General features: G+C 35.0%; 1 protein-coding gene across 5 annotated transcripts in view; it reads right to left on the reverse strand.

The window, feature by feature from the left end:
- DACH2 (dachshund family transcription factor 2) overlaps positions 1-26,425 on the reverse strand; it is a 782,542-nt gene that overhangs the window by 343,716 nt on the left and 412,401 nt on the right. The gene's annotated exons all lie outside the window — the stretch shown is intronic.

The following is a 26,425-nucleotide window of genomic DNA, read 5'->3' on the forward strand; positions in this document are numbered from 1 at the left end:
TTTCATAGAATTAAATCATGATCACGGCTGCATCCACAGCTGATTGCATTTGTAATCAGCCAAGGGAAGTGTCTTCTTTAATGAGTGATGCTTAATATAATCATTGGAGAGTTTTTAAGGAGGATTCAGAAGAGACACTCTTCCTGCTTCAGCTGGTGAGCCCCTCTTGTGGAGTTCATCCAGATCCTTCATCAGAGTCATCAGCTTCACATCCTGCCCTACAGATTTTGGTCTCTATTTTACCACAGTTATATGAGACACAATAAATTTTACATCTATGGATATTTCCTGCTTATTCTGTTTCTCTAATGAACCCTAGCTAATACACTAGCACATATGGGAACTCTCTATTATAGGCATGATTTGTCTTTAAACTTACAACTTAAAAAAAATCTTAGCAAGAATTATATTCAAACTTTATAAATGACTCTTACAGCTCAACAGTAAGAAACAACCCAATTTTCAAAGTAGGCAAAAGATTTAAACAGATTCTTCACAAAAGAAATTAGAAATATCCAACAGGCACATGAAAACTTGCTCAAAATCACTAGTCAACATGAAATTCATATTAAACCACAGTGAGAAATCACTATATGCTCATGAGAATGGCTAACTCTTAAACACTACCAAAGAAGTCATTGTAAGAATGCAAAATAATTGGAACTTCTTATAGTGCTGGTGGGAATGCAAATACTTCAGCACACTTTAGCAGAGAATTTGGTTGTTTTCTTCTAAAGTTCCATATGTGTACCATGTGATTGCAAATCCCACTCTACTGCTAAGTTCTTTACTCAAGAGAAGGGAAAACATATGTACAAAAGACATGCAAGTATAGCCCCATAGACTAATAACACTGTTATTCACAGTGATAAAAATGGAAACAAAGCAATAAACATCAACTAGTGAGTTAATAAGCAAATTTTGGTATATCCATACAATAAAATTTAATGAATCATTGATGCATGTAATGACATGGCTATATCTCAGAAAGATTATGCTAAGTGAAAGAAGACAGATGTGCCAGTTTGAGGCTACTATGTTCCCCAGGAAACTCATGTTCTTTTTCCCAATCCCATCTTGTGGAGGTAGACTTACTGTTTAGGGTGGGACCTTTTGATTAGGTGGTTTCCGTGGAGATGTATCTCCACCCATTCAAGGTGGGTCTTAATCTGCTTACTGGAGTGCTTTAAGAGAGAATCATTTTGCAAAAAGCTCAGAGCTGACAGAGACAAAGAGCTTTGGAGATACAGAAAGAAAATGCCCCTGGAGAAGTTATCTGAAATGAGAAGCCAGAGGACCAACAGATGCCAGCCACATGCCTTCCCAGCTAACAGAGGTGTGCCAGACACCACAGCCTTTCTTTAGTCAAGATATCTTTCTCTAGTTGCCTTAATTTAGGCATAGTTATGGCCTTAGAACTATAAATTTGTAACTTAATAAATTCCCTTCATAAAAACCAACCCATTTCTGGTATATTGCATTCCAGCAGTATTACTACACTACAACAACAGAAAAAAGGCAGCATACTGTGTGAATCAATTTGAATGAAATAATAGAAAAGACAAAACTATAATAACAATGAGCCAATCAGTAAGATGGGGTAAGGAAAGAAGACTACAATACAGGTAGGAAATTTTTCCTTTCTCGATTGTGGTGATGATTACAGGACTGCATACAATTACCAAAACCCATTATATGATACGTTCAAAATTGGTGAGATTCATTGTTTGCAAATTATATCCAGAAAATAGAGACCAGATGGAAAGGGTAATTGAAAGCCATTGAATGGGTTTAAATTGTTGCCTCTGAAAATAATGCAGGACATTTCTTGGGTATTGGCAGTTGAGGACAGAAAGCAGGTTAATAGACTGTATCATTGAGGGTCTTGTAAGGGTGACTCTGTGGCAGAATTCTCCTGCCATGCCAGACACCTGGGTTTGATTCCCAGAGCCTACTCATGCCAAAGAAGAAAAAAAAAAACTGTGTCATTAAGAGAGAAGTTATTGATGACTTCTGAATTTCTGGTCTGGATGCCAAGGTGGTACCACCTTCTCTGAGAAGAGAGGAGAAAACATTGAAGGTGAAGGTGATGAGCTAGGTAGGACTTGGACCTTAGTTGAATTTTGGACATCTAGGTACCTAGCAGGTGAGTGAACATGTAGTCTCGAATTTAGGTGAAAACTCTGGGTTGATATTTGATCACTTCATCTTTTCAAGAATAATGATTTTTTATTTTATTTTGGTTTGATTGCATTTTTGGTAGTGCAGATGATTGAAAATTTGTTTAATCATGGTGAAAGTAATTTTGTCACAAGTCATGGATATTTCCCTAATTTCAAAACCTATTAGATCTGCACAACATTAAATAAGCAGTTACAGAGTTCCTTAGGACAGTTGTGGAGTTCAGTGTAGATGAAAGTTACATGCCTTAGCATATTTTCATCATAAACCAACTTAATCTGTTTTGGAAAGTGGTATCTGGTGAATATCAATCAGGAAGAGTTTGCATTTCAAGCTCTGAATGATCAACTTACACACTATTTGATGGAAATGCATCCAAAGACTGTGGGATAGATTTTCTCTGTCACATTGCACTTAAAAACATTTAATTAATCAATGTAAAGCATTATGAGCTTTTTATCCTGTCCACATGTAGAAGAGCTTCTGAACTGAAAATAGAAGAAAGGTAGTGCCACATCAGAGAAAAGATGCAGAAGGATGACATTGGAAGTGATGAAGACAGACTTGACTGAGTTATTCCCAAATCCATTCCTTTCACTTTAGATTTGTAACATTTTATTTATCTACTGACTTGCCTGTCTATAAACCAACCTTTGTTAATGTCAAAATCATCAAGAAACAGTTGCATTTGTTAAGTATTAACCAAAGCATCTAAAGTGTAGCTCTGCACAGCAGTTTTCAATCATAATCTAAGCATCAAAATATGAGCCCCATGAAAAACTTGACAGTTTATACATCACATTTTCATCCATATAAACTATCAAAAAGCTAAGAAGGCTTAATATTACTTTTTTGAGAACAAATAACTCAAACATTTAATGTAACTCTCCACTCTAACCTTCCTGCCCCTTGATTCATATGTTACCTAAAACCAACCACAGGATGTTTTAATAGTGAATGAGATTTTTAGAAAACTCAACCACAAAATCCACCTCAAAGTTATAAACTGAAATGCCTTTACAACCTCGTCTACCTTAAACACCACAGACATTCAATGCAACCAGCCAGTTAACCATATTTATCCAGCACCTGCAATAAGCAAAACATGTACTTGTCAATCTCTATGAGAGATATGTAGAGAATTTTAAAAAGGCACACAAGAACTAGCAAATATCTTATAAATAAGAGAGAGAGTCAGCACATACTACACACATACAGATGAGGAACACACTTTTCTTTCTTCTATTCCTGCTCACTGATATTCTAACTCAGGCTTCTTCTCCTCAGACTGGTATTACTGCAATCTCTAATTAAAACCCATTCTCCAGACACTGCTCACACCTTCCCCTCAGTTCTAGTACAACTGACTACAGCTGACAGATAGACCTGCTTATAATTCCTGCTCCAACATACTCTGTTCAAAGGAGCTTCATTGGCTTCCCATTGATTGATGAGTTAAGTTCAACCTCCAATTTGGAAAAGGATGCTCATTACAATCAGCCCCAGCCTATCTTTCCAAAAAACTCCCACTGCTCTCCAAAGTGAATTCAGTCATTTTCACTATCCACTCTTCAGTATGTATGTCTTGCTGAAACCACCATCTGTTTTTATTGTGTTCTCTTTCCAAACAAGACTTGTGCACTTTTTACTTATGACTTACTCAAATACTACCCATCCCTCAAGAAAAATATGTATGTGTTGTTATTGAAATGGTATTAATGATCTTGAATCACCAAAAAACTTTGTAAACAAATTGAGAGAAAACGTGAAAATATTTTCAATGTGTTAACCACACATAGAATATTTAAAAATTGAGAAAAATATCATCAGACATTTGCATGAATAAATAATATGTACTGGCTTAATACCAGCCAGATGGGCCATTTTTTAAAACCCAGTACAACACTGCTTCAGTATGCTTCAGGTTGAGGTAGATTGACTCCAGGCTTCAATGTCTGTGCTATGCTGAAAGAACCCTGCTTCCACTCTCACCACAGCACTGTGACCCACATCTCCAGCCATGGGCTCTGGAACCTCTGCTAAATACCACATTAGACTAGGCTTCAGACATCCTTCATTAAAGGTAATTGAGCCCTTGATCTTGGGGCTTGCTTTTATGAAACTTATTCCTGCAAAAGAGAAGTTAAGCCTTCTTATAATTGTCCCTAAAAGTCACCCCCAGAGAACTTTTTCTGTGCCTCATATTTGGCCTCTCTCTTGAAGTCAATTTGGCAGGTAAACTAACTGCCCTCTCCGTTACATGGACATGACTCCTAAGGGTGTAAATCTCCCTGGAACCATGTGACATGACTCCCAGGGACAAGCCTGGACTTGGCATTGTTGGATTGAGAAAGACTTCTTGACCAAAAGGGAGAAGAGAAATGAAACAAAATAAAGTTTCAGTGGCTGAGCGATCTCAAATAGACCTGAAAGGTCATTCTGGAGGTTATTCTTATTCATTATATAGATGCCCATTTTTAGTTTTTAGTGTATTAGAATAGCTAGAAGAAAATATTTGAAACTGTTGAACTGCATTCCAGTAGCCTTGATTCTTGAAGGTGATTGTATAACTATATAGTTTTTACAGTGTGACCATGTGTTGTGAAAATCTTATGGCTGACACTCATGTTGTCCAGTATATGAACAGATGAGTAAAAAAATAAGGACAAAAAGAAAATAATAGGGGATAAAGATTATCAGATATTTTGGGTGTTCTTTTTCATTTTTATTTTTATTTTTATTATATATTTTTGGAGTAATGAAAATGTTCAAAATTGATTGTGGTGATGAAACCACAACTATATGATGATACTGTGAACCATTGACTATACGCTTTGAATGATTATATCATATGTGAATATAATCTCAATAAAATTGCATTAAAAAAGGTACTGCCTACATTTTCCTTGTTATTAGGCCAATGGAGTTTCAGACTCTGGTATCTTCCACATTTAAATGTATTGTGTGCCCTTGACCTGGCAATTGTGACTTAGTTGTACCGTCAGCTTTTGATTAAGAAAACACTCAAGTTGCACTGAGCATTCAAACAAGAGTCATTTTTCATGTGCTTTCAATTACTAAATTTACTTTCATTATCAATCTGCTTTGGTTTGTTACCAAAACTACATGACAACTCTAATGCATCACATTTGAATTAAACCCAAGCAGAATACCAGGCACTCTGTATTTGGTGAATGGAATTTTATCCATCCAAATGTGGGAGCAGTGTAATAAAGCACTTGACTAGAATTCAGGCAACCCTGGTATTAATTCTATCTTTGTCACTATCTATGGTTATTACTCAAAGGAAGTCATTTCAGTTTTCTTGGACTTGGTTTCTGCAACTATAAAATATGAATATCTATTTTGACTAACTTACAGAACATTTGTGAGAATGAAATAAGTAAATGAATGTAAAAACACAAAAGGGTTTTATTATGACATTATGATGGTGATAATGTACATTTTTATATACAGAGTTGTCTATTTTTAAAACATGCCCATTAAAAGCCACAATAAATGTCAGTACATAGTATAGGCATTCACACTATCTCACAGTCCAAAAATATATGTTTTCACCTGCATCTACATGAGCAGTATGATGTATGATATTCCTACAAAATAGCTAGTGCTTTTTAGTCCTACAAAGCTCATTTTATGACCCTGAAAAGTACATATGTTCTCTAGAAGTAATAATAAAAAGGTTGCATTATGACATCCCTGAGTTTGTTCAGTTTTTCAATCTAATAGAGCTCCTCCAAAAAGACATTTAATTCCTAACAAATCCATTGAAAGTACAGAAGGCACCTCCTCAAGTAAATTCATGCTATAAACAGGTACTATAAGCAATAGGGGAAATAAATATACTTAACCTTTGTTAACATCTAATATAATGGGATAATAACATACATTAATTACTTTTATAGTTGTGATTCATGTACTATAATGTACTTCTAAGTGACTTAATTGTAGTTTGATAAAGTATATTAATTTACTGGTCCAATTTATCTATGCAATACTTACCTACATTAATATACTCAATAAATATCAATTCTATAGAAGCTTAGCACACACAGGTAAAATACCAGGAAGATACAGCATACCTGGTGTTAGCAGAAAGTTATGAGTATATCAAAAAAGAAAGTATTAATTTTGACATTTAAAAGAATTAGCCTATCTTGACTGCATAAGACAGTCTAAAAGTCTTCTTCAACCAAAACATTGGCCCCAAAGAGAAAAGAAACTAAATTAACCTTCTAAATTAACCTTCTGAGAATATTAAAATCATACACACATGCTTCTATGGAATTTATCTTTTGTTGCACAGAAATAATTGACATATTTATAATTTATTACCTTTGTTTCACTATTTATGGAATAAATAATCTACAGAACAACAGTTTGCAATTTATTTCGATAAAAGGGCAGTTTAGAAGTTGCTTGCATTTCCACAGTTTCTTAGATTTTCCACTTATATGTACCTTTTAGACCATCTTCCCATAACTTATAATTCAAAATATTTTTGATTACCCACTACGTACTATATATGGCCATGTAAAGAAATCATAAAAATGAGTAAGCTGTTGCCTGTGCTCCAGAATCTCAATGTCTAAAGTATTTCTTAAACATTATCATGTATCAGAATCACCTGAACAACTTGTTAAAAAAAAGATTTCTGGGCCATATCCAGGAAGATTCTGATTCAGGAGGGATGATGCCTGAGAATTTTAAGCAAGTTTCCAGGTGAAGCTTATGCTGCTAGGCCCAAGACCACAAAGCTTTGAGAACTCCTGGTTTAGTAGGTAGAGACAGATGTGTTAACAGAAATAAAAGTCAGTGCAGTAAGCGGAATGATAGAGGAATGTAAAATGTTATAATAAAACAGAAAAAGAACTGACTAAATTTTCAGGGGGTGCATCAATGAAAATTTTGCAGAAGAGGTGGTAAGTAAGCAAGGAAAAGGATTTCCATTCCCTGAGTTTATCAATGAGTAAAGAGTTTTGAAGGCAAAAGAAATTTAAATTTCAAGTTGATAAATAAGTCTTTAAAGGTAAATTAGGGTTAGAACATGGAAGGATTTTATGTCATGCTAGAGAGTTTGAACTTCATCCGGTGGACAGAAGGTAGTAAATGAAGTCTTATACCCAAAGACGGAGTTACATGATGAGATCTGTTGTTGGGGCCCAGGTCAGGTTTTTCATGAAGCAGGCCTCTGATTACTGGCAAGGCCACATCAGAGTAACCTTAGAGGCATGGCCCCTTGCTCTCCAGTGGGATGAGCTCTGGCCTGGGCTATGCCTATTTAATCTGGCCTTACTGTGAGAAAGTTCTGCCTCTGAAGTTTCAAGCAAGCTAATTAATGTTCACTCTGTTCTCAAGAAAATTCTGTATTCCTATTCATTATGTCAAGCACCTTCTCATGTACTGTGCTGCCTTATCTAGATTTCTGCTGTTAACAGTATAAAATAAACTTGTGCTGGCTTCTCATGGTCATTACCATTATGGTCAGTCAGGTTATGAATCACCTAGCCCCTGCTTTCTTTTAAACTCTGTGTTGAGTGTTTTCTCAATCTCCCACTGCCCCTTCTAACCCTGTTTGAACAGTTGCTTGAGCTGGACTTGGCAATTGGCACCCGAACAGGGACCTGATAGGGGAACTCAAAGCATAAAGTGAGGAGATGCTCAAAGGATGTCCACTACAAATACTACAAAGAGCTACTAAGAGCTACAAAAAGGTAAGGAACAAATTGAAGGTATTTTAAGCCAGGTGTAAAACATGGGGATTCAAATTCAGCAAAAAGGAAACTCTGTATTCAAATGATAACATCTATACTGCCTACCAGGGGAATTAAATTTTCTCAGTCTCAGAAACTTTTCTTAGTCATGTACAGGATTGCTGCCCATGCTTTCCAGAAGAAGGTACAGTTAATCCTCAAACTTGGGAAAAAGTAGGAAAACAAATAAAAAGCAGATATGACAATCTTGGTCCTAAACATACTCCTATATGTACTTGTACTTTATGAATGTTAATTCATAATCTGCTTTCTCCAAATCATAAAAGTGTCAAAATGGCACAGTCAGTACAGAAATCTTTATCCACTGTGGCCATTATTGACCCCCCTAATTCCACAACAAATGATAAAAAGGGGAAGAATGATAAGCCAGGAATAGATGATACCCTTCCTCTGACATTTCCTTTTCTTCCCCTGGCATTTTCTGGTCAGTCTTTAATGACTCATCTTGATTTAACCACACTTTCTATGAAGGAGACACCACCTAATGTATGTTATGGTACTGCTTCCCCAAATGTGGGCCCATCTCATATGAGGCCATGGCAACCCAGAGAAAAAGATACTACTTTTTTTGAATGACTATCATGGCACTTGTGTATAAGTGCCCCTATATTTCCCACTTTTTATCCTCTGAAGAAAGAATTCACTTCTTTAGAATGCACTTTACACATAGGAAAAAGGAGAAAATGCAATTGATTTTCAAATGTTTCTTATATTTGAAGGGCCTCATTCTCATATCTAGGGTCAGGTTCAAAAATATGAACCTATTCCATTTAAAACTTTAAAGGAGAGCCAAGATGGTGGCTAAGCAAGGTGTGGGATTTAGTTCATCCTCCAGAACATCTACTAAATAACCAGGAACAGTACAGACAGCTTCTGGGGCCACATCAGTGATTGGACACACAGCATACCCCAGTCAGGACCAGCTGCAAACCACCCCAGAACCATGAATTACCCAAGCCACAGTGGCCGGCAACCATCTCCCACAGGTTGCTTCCCAGAGGGGAAAGGAAAGGGACTTGACCAGCAGCAGGGGCTGAGCATACCTAAGCTTCAAGTGTGAAATTAATTCACAAATTCTGACTACTAAAAATAGGCCCCCAGCTCAGGTGAACCTGCTCAAAGTAGAGGTCGCTGATTTTTGTCCCAGCACTAAGGGGGAAGGGCTAACCAAAAAAATAAATAAAAGAAAACAGAGCTTTTTGTGGCTGTGTTTCTATGGAGGCTTGGCTCCCTTTGGATACAGTGGCAGGGCTTCTCAGGCTGCAACTGCCCCAGGGATAGACAGAAACAGGTTACTTGGAGAGCTTCTCTGCAGCCAGTGCCTTCTCCAGGGGAGGGGTGAGGCCTAATTTAGGTGGAATCCATCCCTCGAGGAATTCAGACCCCAGGGCTTGGTAATTTGAAGCCATTAAAACCAGTATACAACCTCTCCTCTATCTCCACCATGACCCCAGTAGGGAGAGTCTGCCAAAGTTAAAGGTACCCCATCATCTTATGTTGGTGGGACCTGTAGGCAGACAAGCACCACATACTGGGAAGGATAAGAAAAATAGAGTTCAGAGACTTCACAGGAAAGTCTTCCAAACTACTGGTTCTAACCCTCAAGGAAAACTGATGCAGGTGACTCTTTCCTCCTGACAGGAAGCCAGTTCAGTCTGGGAAAATAAGGCTAGGGTCTATAATACCTAAGTAGACCCTCCTAAGGGTGTGGGGGAAAAGGCATCATACAGGCAGGGCAAGAAACAAAAAAACAAGAACTGAAAAATTCTCCTCTGTTAAACAAAACCTAAGCTTGTGGTCCAGAAAAAGCTGAACTGAATGTCAAAGAAAGACAGACAACAAATTCATCCAGCAAGAAAACCCTAGGTAAGAGAAGTGAAAACAATCTCCAGAATAAACTAATTAAGGTAATTAAATGGCTAGACACCAGTAAAAAATAACAAATCACACTAGGAAACTTGAAGATATGGCCCAGTCAAAGGAACAAAACAACAACTCAAAAGAGATACAGGACTTGAAACAATTAATTCAGAATGTACAAACAGATGTGGAAAACTTCATCAAAAATCAAATCAATGAATTGAGGGAGGATATAAAGAAGGCAAGGAATGAACAAAAAGAAGAAATCAAAAGTCTGAAAAAACAAATCACAGAACTCATGGGAATGAAAGGCACAGTAGAAGAGATAATAAAAAACAATGGAAACCTACAATGGTAGATTTCAAGAGGCAGAAGATAGGATTAGTGAACTGGAGGGTGGAACATCTGAAATCTGACAAGCAAAAGAAAATATAGGGAAAAAATGGAAAAATATGAGTAGGGACTAAGGGAATTGAATGACAATATGAAGCACATGCATATACGTGTTGTGGGTGTGCCAGAAGGAGAAAATAAGGGGAAAGGAGGAGAAAAACTAATGGAGGAAATTGTCACTGAAAATGTCCCAACTCTTATGAAAGACTTTAAATTACAGGTCCAAGAAGTGCAGTGTACCCCAAAGAGAACAGATCCAAAAAGATGTACTCCAAGACACTTACGAATCAGAATGTCAGTGGTCAAAGAGAAAGAGAGAATCTTGAAAGCATCAAGAGACAAGCAATCCATCACATACAAGGGAAGCCCAATAAGACTATGCATAGATTTCTCAGCAGAAACCATGGGGGCGAGAAGACAGTGGGATGATATATTTAAATGACTAAGAGAAAAACTGCCAACCAAGAATTCTATGTCCAGCAAAGTTGTCCTTCAAAAATGAGGGTGAAATTAAAACATTTTAAGAAAAATATCACTGAAAGAACTTGTGATTAAGAGACCAGCTCTGCAAGAAATACTAAAGGGAGCACTTGAAGCAGATATGAAAAGACGGAAGAGAGAGGTGTGGAGAAGAGTGTAGAAAGGAAGACTATGAGTAAAGATAAAAAGAAGAATAATTAGATATGACATATAAAATCCAAAAGGCAAAATGGTAGAAGAAAGTACTATCCATACAGTAATAACACTAAATGTTAAAGGATTAAACTCCTCAATCAAAAGACAGAGACTGACAGAATGGATTAAAAAAAGGACCCATCTATATGCTGTCCACAGGAAACACATCTTAGACACAAGGATGAACATAGATCAAAAGTGAAAGGTTGGGAAAAGATATTTCATGCAAATAACAACCAGAAAAGAGCAGGAGTAGCTATATTAATATCCAACATATTAGACTTCAAATAGAAAACAGTTAAAAGAGACAAAGAAGGATACTATGTATTAATAAAAGGAACAATTCAACAAGAAGATGTAACAATCATAAATATTTATGCCCTGAGCCATAATTCTCCAAAATGCATAAGGCAAACACTGAAAACACTGAAAAGAGAAATAGATACATCTACCATAAAAGTTGGGGACTTCAATTCCACCCTCTCATCAATGGACAGAACATCTAGACAGAGGATCAATAAAGAAACAGAGAATTTGAAAAATACAATAAATGAGCTAGACTTAACAAACGTTTATAGAACATTACACCCCACAACAGCAGGACACACCTTTTTCTCAAGTGCTCAAGGATCATTCTCAAGAATAGGCCATATGCTGGGTCACAAAGCAAATCTCAATAATTTAAAAAGTTTAAAATTGTACAAAACACTTTCTCAGATCATAAAGGAATGAAGTTGGAAATCAATAATAGGCAGAGTGCCAGAAAATTCACAAATACATGGAGACTCAACAACACACTCTTAAACAACCAGTGGGTCAAGGAAGAAATTACAAGAGAAATCAGTAAATATCTCAAGGCAAATGAAGATGAGAACACAACATATCAAAACTTATGGGATGCAACAAAGGCAGTGCTAAGAAGGAAATTTATTGCCCCATATGCCTATATCAAAAAACAGGAAAGGGCAAAAACAGAGGAATTAACTGTCCACTTGGAAGAACTAGAGAAAGAACCACAAACTAACCCCAAAGCAAGCAAAAAGAGAGAAATAATGTAGATTAGAGCAGAAATAAATGAAATTGAGAATATGAAAACAATTGAGAAAATCAACAAAACCAGAAGCTGGTTTCATGAGAAAATCAATAAGATTGATGGACCCTTAGCAAGACTGACAAAAAGAAAAAGACAGAGGGTGCACATAAATAAGATCAGAAATGGAAGAGGAGACATAACACTGACTCCACAGAAATAAAGGAAGTAATGACAGGATACTATGAACAACTTTATGCTAATAAACACGACAATGTAGATGAAATGGACTACTTTCTAGAAAGGCATGAGCAACCAACTTTGACTCAAGAAGAAATAGACGACCTCAGCAAACCAATCAGAAGTAAAGAAATTAAATCAGTCATTAAGAAGCTCCTTAAAAAGATAAATCCAGAACCAGATGACCTCACATGTGAATTCTACCAAACATTACAGAAAGAATAAGTACCAATCCTGCTCAAATCCTTCAAAAAACTGAAGAGGAGGAAAAGCTACCTAACTAATTCTACAAAGCCAACATCACTCTCATACCAAAGCCAAGGAAAGATATTACAAAAAAAAAGAAAACTAAAAATCAATCTCTCTCATGAATATAGATGCAAAAATCCTCAACAAAATTTTAGCAAATCAAATCCAGTAACACATTAAAAGAATTATAGATCAGGACCAAGTAGGATTCATCCCAGGTATGCAAGGATGGTTCAACGTAAGAAAGTTAATTAATGTAATATACCATATCAACAAATCAAAGCAGAAAAACCACATGATCATCTCAATTGATGCAGAAAAGACATTTGACAAAATTCAACATCCTTTCCTGTTGAAACACTTCAAAGGATAGGAATGGAAAGGAGCTTCTTCAAAATGATAAAGGGAAGAAGTAAAACTCTCACTGTTTGCAGATGATATGATGCTATATGTCGAAAACCCTGAATAAACCACAGTAAAACTACCAGAGCTAATAAATGAGTACAGCAAAGTGGCAGGTTTTGAGGTTTTGATAAGAGGAATTAAAGTAATAGCCCAAGCTAATCACAAAATTGTTCAATTGCTAACTGATACCCATTTTGCACAAATTGTTTTAATTCCTCTTATCAAAACCTCAAATAAAATTCTGTCTCCAAGACAAAGATGATCAAATGATTTTGGATCTTCAAATTCAGCTTTTTGGGCACAAATAATTAAATCAGAAAGACTAGAACTAGAACTCTTTATAGAAGGAAAGCCCTTCAAAGGCCTTTTTGACACTGGAGCTGATGTCTTCTTTATGGCCCAAAGAAGAAATGGCTGCTGATTTACAAGGCATTGGAGCTGTTACTAACCCTAATCAAAGCTCTAAACTTCCAAAATGGCAAAACCCAGATGGATAACAAGGATGGTTCCAATCATATATTCTTAAAAATAGTCCTTTAAATTTTGGGGGATGAGATGTGCTTAGAGACATGGACATATTACTTGTTAGTCCAAACATTGCTGTCACAGCTATGATGTTAAAAAAAAGATTTATTCCTACCCAAGGTCTAGGACAACATCAACAAGGTCAACTTTATCCCATTCAGGTCTCACAGAAATGTGATTGATCTGGCATCGTGTTTTCCTCTCCCTCTACTCCAATACAGCCTTTTTAGAGGCAGCCTTGATCAAAACCTTTACTCAAAGGACTGCTGATAAAATTACATAGCTTTCAGATAATCCAGTTTGGGTAGATCAGTCACCGCTAAAAAGGGAAAAATTACAAGTAGCCCATGCCTTAATAAAAGAACAATTATTAGCAAGGAATATACAAATTAACAGTCCTTAAAACTCTCCAATTTTTGTTATTAAAAAGAAATCAGGAAAATAGAAATTACTTCAAGACCTTAGAGCAATTAATACAACTATGCAACCCATGGAGTCTTACAATCAGGCCTGCCTTCACCAACCATGATACCTTGGGACTTTCATTTGATAATTATAGACTTAAAAGATGCCTTTTATATCATTCCCTTGCATCCAATAGACATTGAAAGATTTGCTTTTTCAGTGCTGCAACTTAATTTTCAAGCTCCTGTTAGAAAATATTGTTGGCAGATGTTGCCTCAGGGCATGACTAATAGTCCAACTTTATGTCAAAAATATGTGGCTGCTGGTATTTTACCTATTAGAGAACAATTTCCAAATTCTTATATTATCCATTATATGGATGATACCTTGGTGTCATGTAGAGATCCAAATTAATTATTAATTATACTTGGGCATCTGGAAAAAAACTTGAAACAGTTTCATTTATTAATAGCACCTTGAAAAGATTAAAAAATAGCACCTAATCAATACTTAAAATTATATAATGAATGGCAAAAAAAAATAAAGCTCAAAGATTACAAATCAGGACCAATTCTCTTATTACATTAAATAACTTTCAGAAACTTTTGGGAGATATTAACTGGCTCTGGCCATCCTTAAAGTTAACTACTTCAGATGTAAATCCTTTATTTAAAATTCTTAAGGGTGACGTAAATCCCAATTCTCCTCAACAGATTACCCCAGAGGCAAAAGCCTCTCTCTCTCTCTCTCTCTCTCTCATTAATCAGGTTATTCAATCAGCACAATTAACCTATATGAATCCACAACAGCCTTGTTTTTTAATTATTCTCAAAACTCCGTATCTACCTATAGCAGTGTTATGGCAAATCCAAGGCCCTCTTAAATGGATTTATTTACAGCACATTCTGCATAAATCCTTATTACCTTATTTTGAGACTGTATCTATCTTAATTGCAAAGGGCCAACACCACCTTGCACAGCTGAATAACAAAAAGCCTAATAAAATTATTGTGCCTTATAATTCTCAACAGCAATCTTGGCTTTGGGAAAATTCTGATCCCTGGCAGATCAGTCTAACAGTATTAATAATCATTACCCACCGAATAAACTACTCCAATTTTCTCAACATCATAATTATATTTTTCCAAAAATTATTCACTCACCCTATACCTGGTGCATTAATAGTATTCACTGATGGCTCTCAAACAGCAGCAGGATTTTACAGTGCAAAAGGCTCTCAAAAACAAAATATGTCTGTTTCTTCTTCCCAGCAAGCTGAACTTTATGCTATATGCATAGCTTTAAATTATTTTCCTTCATGATCGTTAAACATATATAGTGATAATCAATACGCAATACATGTTTTCACTTTTATTGAGATTGCTACATTAGATCATACATCTTCACTTCAAATATTTACATTATTTACTACATTACAAAAGCTTCTACATGCCCAAACTTCTTCAGTTTTCATTGGACACATTCATTCTCATACTCAATTACTGGAGCCCCTTGCTGCTTGGAATGCTATGGTTGATCATATGTTAGCAAATGTCATTTTTATTGGAGTGAATAATTACAAAGTTGCTAAATTTCATCAAAATTCTAAAGCACTAATAAAGAAATTTAAAATGACTAAAGACCAAGCATAGTCCATTATAAAAAATTGTCATTCTTACATTCCTTTTCAATCAGTTCCTCATTTTGGAATTAATCCCTGTGGCTTACAGCCTATCCAATTATGACAAATGGATGTAACTCATTTTGCAGAATTTGGTCATTTGCAATGGGTACATGTTACTATTAATACTTACTCTGCTTTCATTTTTGCCACCTGCCAATCTAGGGAAAGCTCAAAACATATTATTTTGCATTGCCTAGCTGAATTTCCCATTATGGGAAAACCAACAACACTCAAAACTAATAATGGCCGATTTTTCAAAAATCATAATTTTAAACAGTTTTATACAAGTTTTCATATTTCTCATACCACAAAAATTCCACATAATCTGCAACGACAAGCCATTATTGAATGAGCTCATTGTTCTTTTAAATCAATTCTTGAAAAACAACAAGGGAGAGAATACCTTATCTCCACTCAATGAAGATTAGCTTAAACCCTTTATACTTTAAATTTTTAAAATCTTACAAACTCCCTCACAGGGGCTGAAACTCATTTCCAGGGAACACTCACACATCCCCCAGCATTAGTATGCTGGAAAGATTTTCAGACAGATCAAGGGAAAGGACCTGATCCTGCTTTAATGTGGGGAAGAGGTTATGTTAATGCTTTTCCAGAAGATGCAGAGTGACCATTTTGGGTCCCAGAACACTGTGTGAGACATGAATCCAGAGCAACAGACCAAGCCATTGATAACACGGATGAAGGGATCAATGCTAACTGCCCAGAATCAACAGAAACATTGCCGCCAGCTCATGACTAATACTTAAATTACTTTTAGCCAATAGATGTTAATGCTTTGTTCTGTATTTATATAAAATATATATGTATAAACTAAATTTATTCCAAAATAACCATGGTTTGCATTGTGGGCAGATCAGATTCTAAGGGCCAAATGCAAAGGAAAAATGCATTTGTGGAGTCTGTTTTATTCACCTTATATTACCATTGCATGCAACTGATGTTGCTATTGTGTAACCTTGGTAAGAAATAGTTTAATGTGCACTCTAGCTAGGAGGACTGGGTATCTTCCTAGAAGGAGGTTTACTTTGATAAAGACATTTAGGTCCCAGGAAACTCCTCTTGGTCCCTAGCCAGTTCCCAGAGGACCAAACTGGGCCCAATCATGTAAGCTAATTGGAATTTGGCCACTATTGTATGAAGATATCATAAAAAATGCATGCTCTCTTAAACTTAAAATTAATCAAACTGGTTATATTCAAGCTTGTGTGATTAATCTTTATGCTATTTTAGCAGGAACAATTACTTTTAATTCATCCTCATAAAAAATACAATGTTCTTATTATCAGTTATTTACCTGCTTTAATTTTCTATTTCTAAAAACCAGACTTTTCTTCTTTTGAGAAGGTGTCTTGGAATATGGCTTCCTATGAACAAAATTTAACCATGGAAATCTTCACATAATACATATGTTTTATTCAAAGTCATGTAATATGTGTTTAAATGCAATAAAATGGTAATCTTGGAAATTATAGCTGTCACTACTACAGCTGCAATAGCTGGAGTGGGTGTAACACAAAAAATTTAAATGGTACATTATATGCAAAAATAACATGCGAATGCAACAGCACTTATTGTGCAATTGAAATATCACCCTGCTTGGCCCCAAAAAAGATGACTAGCCAAAGACAGGTAAAATTCCTAAAACAAGCACAGTCACAAAGGAGTCATCAAGAGAAAATTTAGAACAGTCCCCAAAAACGGCTGGTTAGCCAAAGATGGGTAAGATTCCTCAAGGAAAAAACTATGTAAGACAGGCACAGCCACAAAGGGGCCATCAGGAGAAAACTTAGGACTCTTCTTAAAGAATAAAAAAGGGGGAGATGTTGGGGCCCAGGTAAGGTTTTTCATGAAGCAGGCCTCTGACTACTGGCAAGGCCACATCAGAGTAGCCTTGGAGGCATGGCAGTTGCTTGAGCTGGACTCTGCAATATGTGTGAGTAGCTACATAGAGGATGGGTTGGAGTGAGAGAGAGGAAAGGAGCAGAGATTCTATTTAGATGGCCTTTACTAAGGCAGTGGTAGTATGAATGAAAATAATGGGATGGAGTCATCACTTATCTTTCCTGTGCTTCTTTATGCAAAGCTAATGAAACACTTACTTTTCACATGGCACTCCTGTTTCCTAGAATTAGGTACAGCAATTAAATGCAATTTAAATCTAAACTGCAACCCTGCTTTTATGGCAATATTCATAGATGTTGCTGTTGGGAGATTTTATATAACATTGTGGGCATTTACCAGACAGCCTCTTATTTTTAAGATATTGCAGATGTTTATCATCAGTGTGGCCACAGGACAAAGCTAATAATATCCAGCACCAGAAGCAGCTTGTGGTTTTATATTACATTGAGGTAAATTATACTGGAATTAGAGTGGATTCCTTTTAGCAAATGGGAAATATACTGTTAATTAACTCCCTGCTGTAGCAATTTTTCCCTGAGCTTGCGACTATTATTAGGTATAGATTAAACTGTTGAATTAATTTCCCATTTACTTACTCTTTCAAGAGTTTTTAATTTACCTGGCAGCAGTTTTAATAGGAAATTGTATTAGTGAGCATAAATTGTTTTGGGGAAGGGTAAACAGTTTGTGATAATGTTTATTAGGCCATTTTGTTTGGGCAAAAATCTAATTGCAGTTTTAATTAGTGCATGGTTGTTGGAGCATTAAGTTTGAGATTACATTATGGCTTTCTAAAAAAAACAATCACTCAGGTAATCTCAGCATTTATAACTGATAGCAAATAGAAAGCCTATGTCAATTTGGCATTGACTTGGATTTTGTACCATATTTCAGGAAAGAAAATGGGAAATTATCTAAGTGTTTTTTTCTTTTGATTATTGTAAGGTTTACTGGCTGTACCTGAATATCAAATAATATCTGCTCGGTCAGGTATATATGATATAACACATGTGAAAGGTAAATTGAGACTATTAAAAATTAAGAGTTGCAAATTCCTTTAAGGTAAAACAAAAATGCATAAATAAGGCCATTTATTTAGAAGACCAATAAAATTGTTGTGCTTTTTTTATTGGTTATCATGCCAGTAGTACTATTTACCTTATAACAGCAACAATAATCATTTACATAGTTTCTTACAGAGCATTTCATTTACATAGTTTTTTACAAAAGTGAACCAATGAATATTGAACTTAGGAAGGATGTGGGAGATAAATGCATATTAAAAATGGAGGTGTAAAGAGAATGAAAGACTAGCACATGGACATAGAGCTCTTTATGTGACCATATGACTGCATATGGTCTCTCAGTCCAATATTTTATATTACATTTCTTTCCCTAATTAAATAATATTGTTTCTCTCCATAAATGATATCATATTATATGTGGACTGTTAAAGAAATGTATATCCAAAAATCATCTGAAATCATTCAACATTATCCTTTATATGTCACACTTTCAAATTAATATTGTTATACTCGTTTTCATTAATACAATTATCTGATTCATATACAACTGTAATTTGTAGCAAAAGCTTGTATAATAATTAGTGGAACTTTTAAGATTGCAATATCCATTTAAGTGTTTGTGGTAGTTAGATTCAGTTGTCAACTTGGCCAGGTAAAAGTGATTAGTTCTGTTGCTGTGAACATGAGCCAATGGTATGTGAACCTCATCTGTTACTGATTATATCTGCAGCCAATAGGAGGCATACCTGCTGCAATGAATGACATTTGACTTAATTGGCTGGGGCTTAAATGAGAGAGCACAATGTAGCACAGCCCAAGCAGCTTGGCATACCTCATCTCAGCCCTCGCAGCTTAGCCCAGACCTTTGGAGATGCAGAAAGAAATCACCCTGTGGAAAGTCGTTGGAACCCAGAGGTCTGGAGAGAAGGTCAGCAGAGATCACCCTGTGCCTTCCCATGTAAGAAAGAACTTCAGATGAAAGTTAGCTGCCTTTCCTCTGAAGAACTAATGAAATAAATCCCCTTTTATTAAAAATCAATCCATCTCTGGTGTGTTGCATTCTGGCAGCTGGCAAACTAGAACAGTGGTCAAAATATAAAATTAATATAGTATTATTTCTTTATGATTTACTTTAAACCAAAAATAATTATGATATTTCTAATTTGGGGCAGAAAACACAAGCACTTTTTTTTAATTCATAAATTTTATATCAGTAGCTTTGAGTCTTTCAAAACCACCTACTACTTTCCACAAATCTAATGGCCCATCTCACCTAAGTAACCATATCATACTTAATAAGGTGCTATATACCTCACAAAAAAAAGATAATCCTACTACATAATGACTACATGGAACAAATCTTGAATTTCTGCATTCTTTTATTTGAGAAATCCAGACCTATCTAAAACTTGGTACAGCAATATGTTGTCATGAAGACAGAATCTTCTGCATATGCCTTTCAAGTTATCATTTGACTATTTTAAAATTTATCTTCTAATAGTAAAAGAAATGTACATAATCACATTTTAGTTACTGATTTCTTTTCAATCTACCTCTTTTCCTATAAATGTTGGGTTTTGAAAGTGGAAATATTAAAGAAGTAGCATGCACTAATGATACAAAACCGATATGATATCACCAACAATCTTGTAGGCATAGGAATAATAACTTACAGAAACAGGGTTCTGGAAGACCATGAGCCTCTTTTTTAATTATATTATGAACTTTGCTCAAACAAAAACCCCATAGGTTACCATACAGTCTTAGATTTAAACTTTTTTGGATTAAAAGCTAGATGGCCAAAGTACCACATTATGATCATATATACATACCTACACATATATAAAATATATAATACATATGCACACATAAACACATTCACATCTCCTTGGTCAATTTGATATGTGTGTGGTGTACAAGTGCACTGTATATATGTATAAAATTTTAAGTAATATTAAATAGCTTAAATCTGAAATGTAGGCAATTTATGTTATAACATTTCAGAAACCTTGAATGATTAGATATAGTCTGGTTCCAATGAGAAAAGGTAGAATTCTTCAATGTTCCCAACCTTCTTAACCCTTTTTGTAAAAAAAACTATGCATCATTCATAAGAATCACATAACTAGTAAAGCACCTTATATTTATCAAAGTAAAATTGTGTTATCTCTTCATAATGAAATAATCAGCCTCATTGTCAAAGTTAAATTGAAGGGAAAAAAGACCCAAACAAAATTTACAGGCAAAGAAATGAACCACATTTTTGAAAACTCAACCTTCCAGACAGGCAACAATATGGTAGTTACTTCTACTACTATCCAGTCATTTCTATGTAAAAAGATAATAAAATACTATCTCATTCCCAAATAGTTAGAAGTGAGGAAAGTAAGGGATGTATGTATTTGTGTTAAGCCTTGCCTCTGAATATAAATTCATTTTACTGCCTCTTCAAAATATACTTTTAAAATCAAACTATCTCTCACCTAGCTTTATTTTTCCAGTATTCTTTAAGCAAGAACTATCATTTCCATTTGATAGATATTTAATGAGGCACAATAAAGTTGTCTTTGCACTAGGATCAAAATCTGACTAGAAGGGCAGCAGGGACTATTAACATTCCATGCTCTTTCTGTCATTCCAGTATCCTACAATAATTAGCAGATGCTACACTGGAACTTTTTCTTTTGACCAATACTCATAATTTCAGAAAGACAATGTTGCCCAATGGTCAAAAGTATGGTCTTGGAAAAGCCAGAAAGACTTGCCCTTAATTCAAAAGTATCATGACATTTCTGAACTTCTCTTTCCTCATCTATAAAACAAGGCTAATTAATACCCACCTCACAAAATTCTTATGTGAGTTAAGTAAGGCAATGGATGTAAAATAACCTATCAAAGTTCTAGGCATATTGTAAGCACTTGGCAAGCTGTTCCTATTATTGCTATATGACTATGTTAATCTACTTTTTAAATTAAAAAGAAATGTCCAGCACAGAAGTATCTTTGTATACAATGAGCTCTGGGCCAGTTAGCTGGTTATTCTATAGCAGTCCATATCAGATTTATCTGGAGGATGAGGTATTTGTCCCTGGACAACTGGCCTTAAGAATGATGCTCCCTACCTTAGGGATGGTGCCCCAGACTTAGAGTTCCCAGGAGCTAGAACATGGACCAGCCAACTCCAGGCAAGACTGGCCACCCCCAACAAGCTTCAGGAGCCAAGAGGATGTGATTGGCGAATAACTTTCCAGAGGGGAGTTCAGCACCAGGCTCCACTCCCAGAGTTCAGGCCACCATGCCCAAGCTCCCTATTACCTGTTTCTATCAAGTGGCTTCCTTGATAGGAAGTTTCCCCTCTTGTGGGCTTCCATGATCCCGTATTCCACAGCTAGAATTTGGCATTTTACTGGACACTGAAACCACATGTGTGTATGCAGACTTCTGATTATAAGGAGTTTATAAGAGTTCCATTATCACAATTAATTAAAGCATCTAATCATGTAGAAATTACACCTTTAACTAGGCAAATGTCACATTTACTCATGATCAGTCCAGGTATCCTGGGAGTCTGTTGGATGAATTAGCTAACACACAAATCATAGTTTCTGTATTGGTTGGCAAATAACAGTAGTTGAACCTAGTTTAGATATCATAGATGTTGGCATTAAAGTGTGTAACAACTTCATAAACCTTTTAATCTTAAAAACTGAAAATAAAGGGGCTTTATAAAACATCAGCATTATTTTCCCTTGCACTGCATTAACATCAGGAGGAATGGACACATAGCCACCATCACCAGCTCTGAAAAGTTTAGAACATACTTTTTAAAATGCATACAAAAACATAAAAACATTCAATTGGAGTTGATTCAATTAATTTTAGTTCCTAATATATGAAGATTTTACTATTTAAGCAAAGTAAAATGAGAATTAAAATGTGTTTGAAGACACAATGTGCTGACACCCAGTGCAATTTTACAGCCTTTTTAATAGTAAATTAACTTTTAAAATAATAGACTTAAAATAGTAAAATCCTAAAAACTAATAGTTTTGCTAAATTACACTTTTATTACGTGTTTTCAATTAGCATTTTTCCTCTCAAAGATACAAATTATGCTTTATTTTTTCACTGGTGTTAATTAAAGGCTGATAGAAATATGGAGAAGACATTTTCCCAAAGGTGGCTTTTGTATAGTTCAACTGATAGCATACATTGCACTTATGATTTGTTCTTGTAAATATTGAAAACATTAACTCCTGCAAGCATATGTGAGCTTGAAAATATGTGCAAAGGCATATCTTTCTATAAAACTCATTACTTTCACATTTAATATAGCCAAATCCAAGAATTACAAATAAAATATTTTCAACATGAATATCATTTTAGATCACATTCTTTGAAGTCATTAGAAGAATGCTATAGTATTACCTAAGGTATTAAGCTATACCATGACGAAACTGTTACACTACAAGTGTGCAGAAGATTTATTCCTATTACATATGTTATTAAGCATCATGTTATAAATAGTGGATGAATATTACCTTTTGTGGGGTAGGGGGTAATGAAATACATCTCATAAGTCTGGAAAAATTATTGAACTTATGACTGAGTCTGAAACCCACCAAATCAAAATTCATTTTCCAATGAAATCTATGTCATAATTTCATAATAGGTACACATTAATATTAAAACATGAATTCAAAAAATGTAAAGAAAACCAAACTACAAAAAGTATACCATCAAATATAGTATTTTCATCATTCAAAGCACTTGTATACATAGCTCATACATTCACAGTCACTTCATAACAACTTAAGAAATAAACAGGGCAAGCACAAACCTGTACATCTTATGAATGACAAAAATATTACTTGGAGAAGATAAATGACTTACCAACAATGACACTTAGTTAGTGGTTAACTAGGACCCAATCTAGTTTCATTATATGGCATCATGCCACCATAACAAAGTTAGAACAAAAGAAATATCGTGATACTTCTATTAAAAGTATAGAAGAAATTAGCATAACTATTTCCTCTTGTTCAGATATATTCCAATCTATACTTTACAGTTAGGATAATATATGGCATCATTTCCTTCACAAAACACATATTACTCTAGGCTGATAATATCCCTGTTAAAAAATTCATTCAGAACTAGAACTTTTTATACTATATATTGTTTGGGAAAAAATCCAATTCAAAAATGTTGACCATTTGAAATACTGACAGTAAAACAGAAAATGCATTTCCAATTAGAAGGTGACTATTTTTGTGTTGCATATTATTATAGATATTTATTATTGTTACTGTTATTATTATTATTATATAGGCAGCCTCTGGGTTATACTACCATGCCATTCTGCTGGTGCAGAACAATTTAATAAAGCATCAAAACAAGTGTATTAACTGCTCATTAAGGTTTACAAAATTGTTATGTATTAAAAAATATATCTGTCATCAAATGTTTGTAAGTTAGCTGTATTAGAGAAGTCAAAATAAGAAAAAGCTATATTATAGCATAAACATGCAAAAAGTAATTGTTTCAAAACATGTTGTCAAACAAAACAATTGTCCTGAGCAGTCATTGAATGAGGTGCTCTGACCTCAGTCCTCAGATAATTTTTTTCCTACAGTTATCCATGGACCTGGCAAATATGACTAAAAAGCGTTTTTAAACTGTTGACCAAGGAGGACTATTTGCCAAATGAGAGATCTAAGTGACCCTGAAATAAGAATCAGTAGTTCATCACTTTTGGCCTTTACAGTTTAGTGTATAAAATTTATCACATCCAATTTACCTGACTTCTAAACTTACCTTCTTACCTACTAAATTTGTCTTCCTATCTATTAAATATCTAAATTCACATACTTATCCACCACTGCTGAATACAATATCTTTTTCTCTCCTGAAATAAACTGTTTCCCTAAATATTCCTGTTGGTTGGTCCTTGATTGTGCATGATACAATATAGCTTCTTATATATATTTAGTCATTAAAGTGACTAAATATATATAAGATAACAGTAAACCTCATTATGTTGGGGAAATTCTTGTTTTAAATGCTACATAAATAACAGCAAACCTCATTATGTTGGGGAAATTCTTGTTTTCCTATGGGGCTTTCAATGCTGTCATGCAACTACCATATACTGAATATAGAAGCCTGGAAAGTATGTTGTAAAAAAAAAAAAAAAAAAACATAAAGAATTACCACCATTGGATTAGATTAGATTCACATTAGCTTCAAATTCTGTCCGTTACAAATTTTGCTATAAATTTAATGAAATAATTTCTCAATCAAATTAAAGAACATTTTACTCCATATGCAGCTATAGTCAAGCAAACCAAGCATTTTAAAAATGTTTCCTCTTTTAAAGGACTCTATTAAACTAATCGACACCCACCCTGAATGGGCGGAATCACATCCCCATCTAACCAAAAGGCCACACCCACAATTGGGCGCAACACATCTCTGTGGAGATAATCTCATCAAAATGGTTTTGATCCTACAATATTGAATCAGGATTAAAAGACATGACTTTTCTGGGGGTACACAACACTTTCAACCTAGCACACTCATCTTCTACTTATAACAATTTTCAAATAAACCAATGACTGAATCCTATTTATGTTGTATATATAAACCTAGTCACTTATTAAAGGTAAATGGTGGGTGGTGTGATGGTGGCTCAGTGGCAGAATGCCAGAGACCCAGGTTCAATTCCCAGTGCCTGCTCATGTGAAAAAAAAAAACAGAGAAAGTAAATGGTGAGTGATTAATAACTATCTTTAATTAATGTATTCCTTGACACAAAAAATTCTTCATGGTGATTAAGTTAAAAATTGAAAATTGAAATTAATTGCCTATTAATAAGCAAATGTATTTTACTTCAATTAACTGCTCTTAAAAATATAGCAGTAATGTCAATGTGGATTTACTAAAATATAAGTGGCAGTTTTGATTATACTTTTAGTGATTTCTAGGTTAAACAAGGATTCATAACTTCAAAATGGTCATAATGAAAAATGGTGTTTTTAACTTATACCTGAAAGAATATAAAGGAAAAGAAAGCTTTCTTCATGAACTTTTTTACACATAATTTTTTTATTCATTCACAATATACCTAATAGAATCAAGAAAAGTTTTAAATTACAGTTAAATTAAAGCATAATGTAAGAAATGCCCATTGCATTACTTTGGTAATAAGTTGTTGAAGTGTACACTCCAGCTGGGAGGACTGGCTATCCTCCCAGAAGGAGACATATTTTGATAAAGTTATCTAGCTGCCAGGAAGCTCCTCTCAGTCCCTAGGCAGTTCCCAGAGGACCAAACTGGGCTGGGTCATGTAAGCTAATTGGAATTCAGCCACTATTTTGTAAAGGTACCATAAAAACTGTATGCAAGCAGTTAGAAGAAGAAGAAGGAGGAGGAGGAGAATCTCATGGGAGGGAGAGAGAGAGAGAGAATCTTATCCAGAGGAAGATGCTTTGCTCAGTACTTGTCCAGTTGGACCCTGGAAATGCTGTCTCTGGGATTCCCCTGCACTCTTCCTTGGGTGTCGGTGTTGGTCTGCCTGGTGATGTAACAATTCTTATTTTTAATAATCCTTTTTTGGGTGGGTGCATGGTCCAGGGTTGGAGCACAGTTCTTCCGCATGAAAAGCAGGCATTCTAACCACTGAACTACCCACGCACCCTTTATTTCTAATAATCTTTTAATTACTTTAATCTTTTTTTTTCACTGTTTAAGGAATTTTTATTAAAGCAAGAATTTTATAATCCAAATCACGTTTCCTTGCTCAGTTGTCAATTCTGTTATCTTAAACAGAAGTGACATTCTGAGCTATTCCACAGTAAAGAATTACAAAATTAAAGAAAGGAATGCTTTAAATTTTTGTACTTTGCTGAAAATTCTTTATCCCAGGGTCTATAAAACATTAATTTGTTTTTATATTTTACTTTTTTTTGTGGGTTTTTTTTGTTGTTTTTAAATCAATAAGTAATCTAGGACTAGCATATTTGCTAGACCTGGC

The sequence above is a fragment of the Tamandua tetradactyla genome, chromosome X, assembly GCF_023851605.1.
Source record: "Tamandua tetradactyla isolate mTamTet1 chromosome X, mTamTet1.pri, whole genome shotgun sequence".
In the NCBI taxonomy this organism is placed as follows: domain Eukaryota; kingdom Metazoa; phylum Chordata; class Mammalia; order Pilosa; family Myrmecophagidae; genus Tamandua; species Tamandua tetradactyla.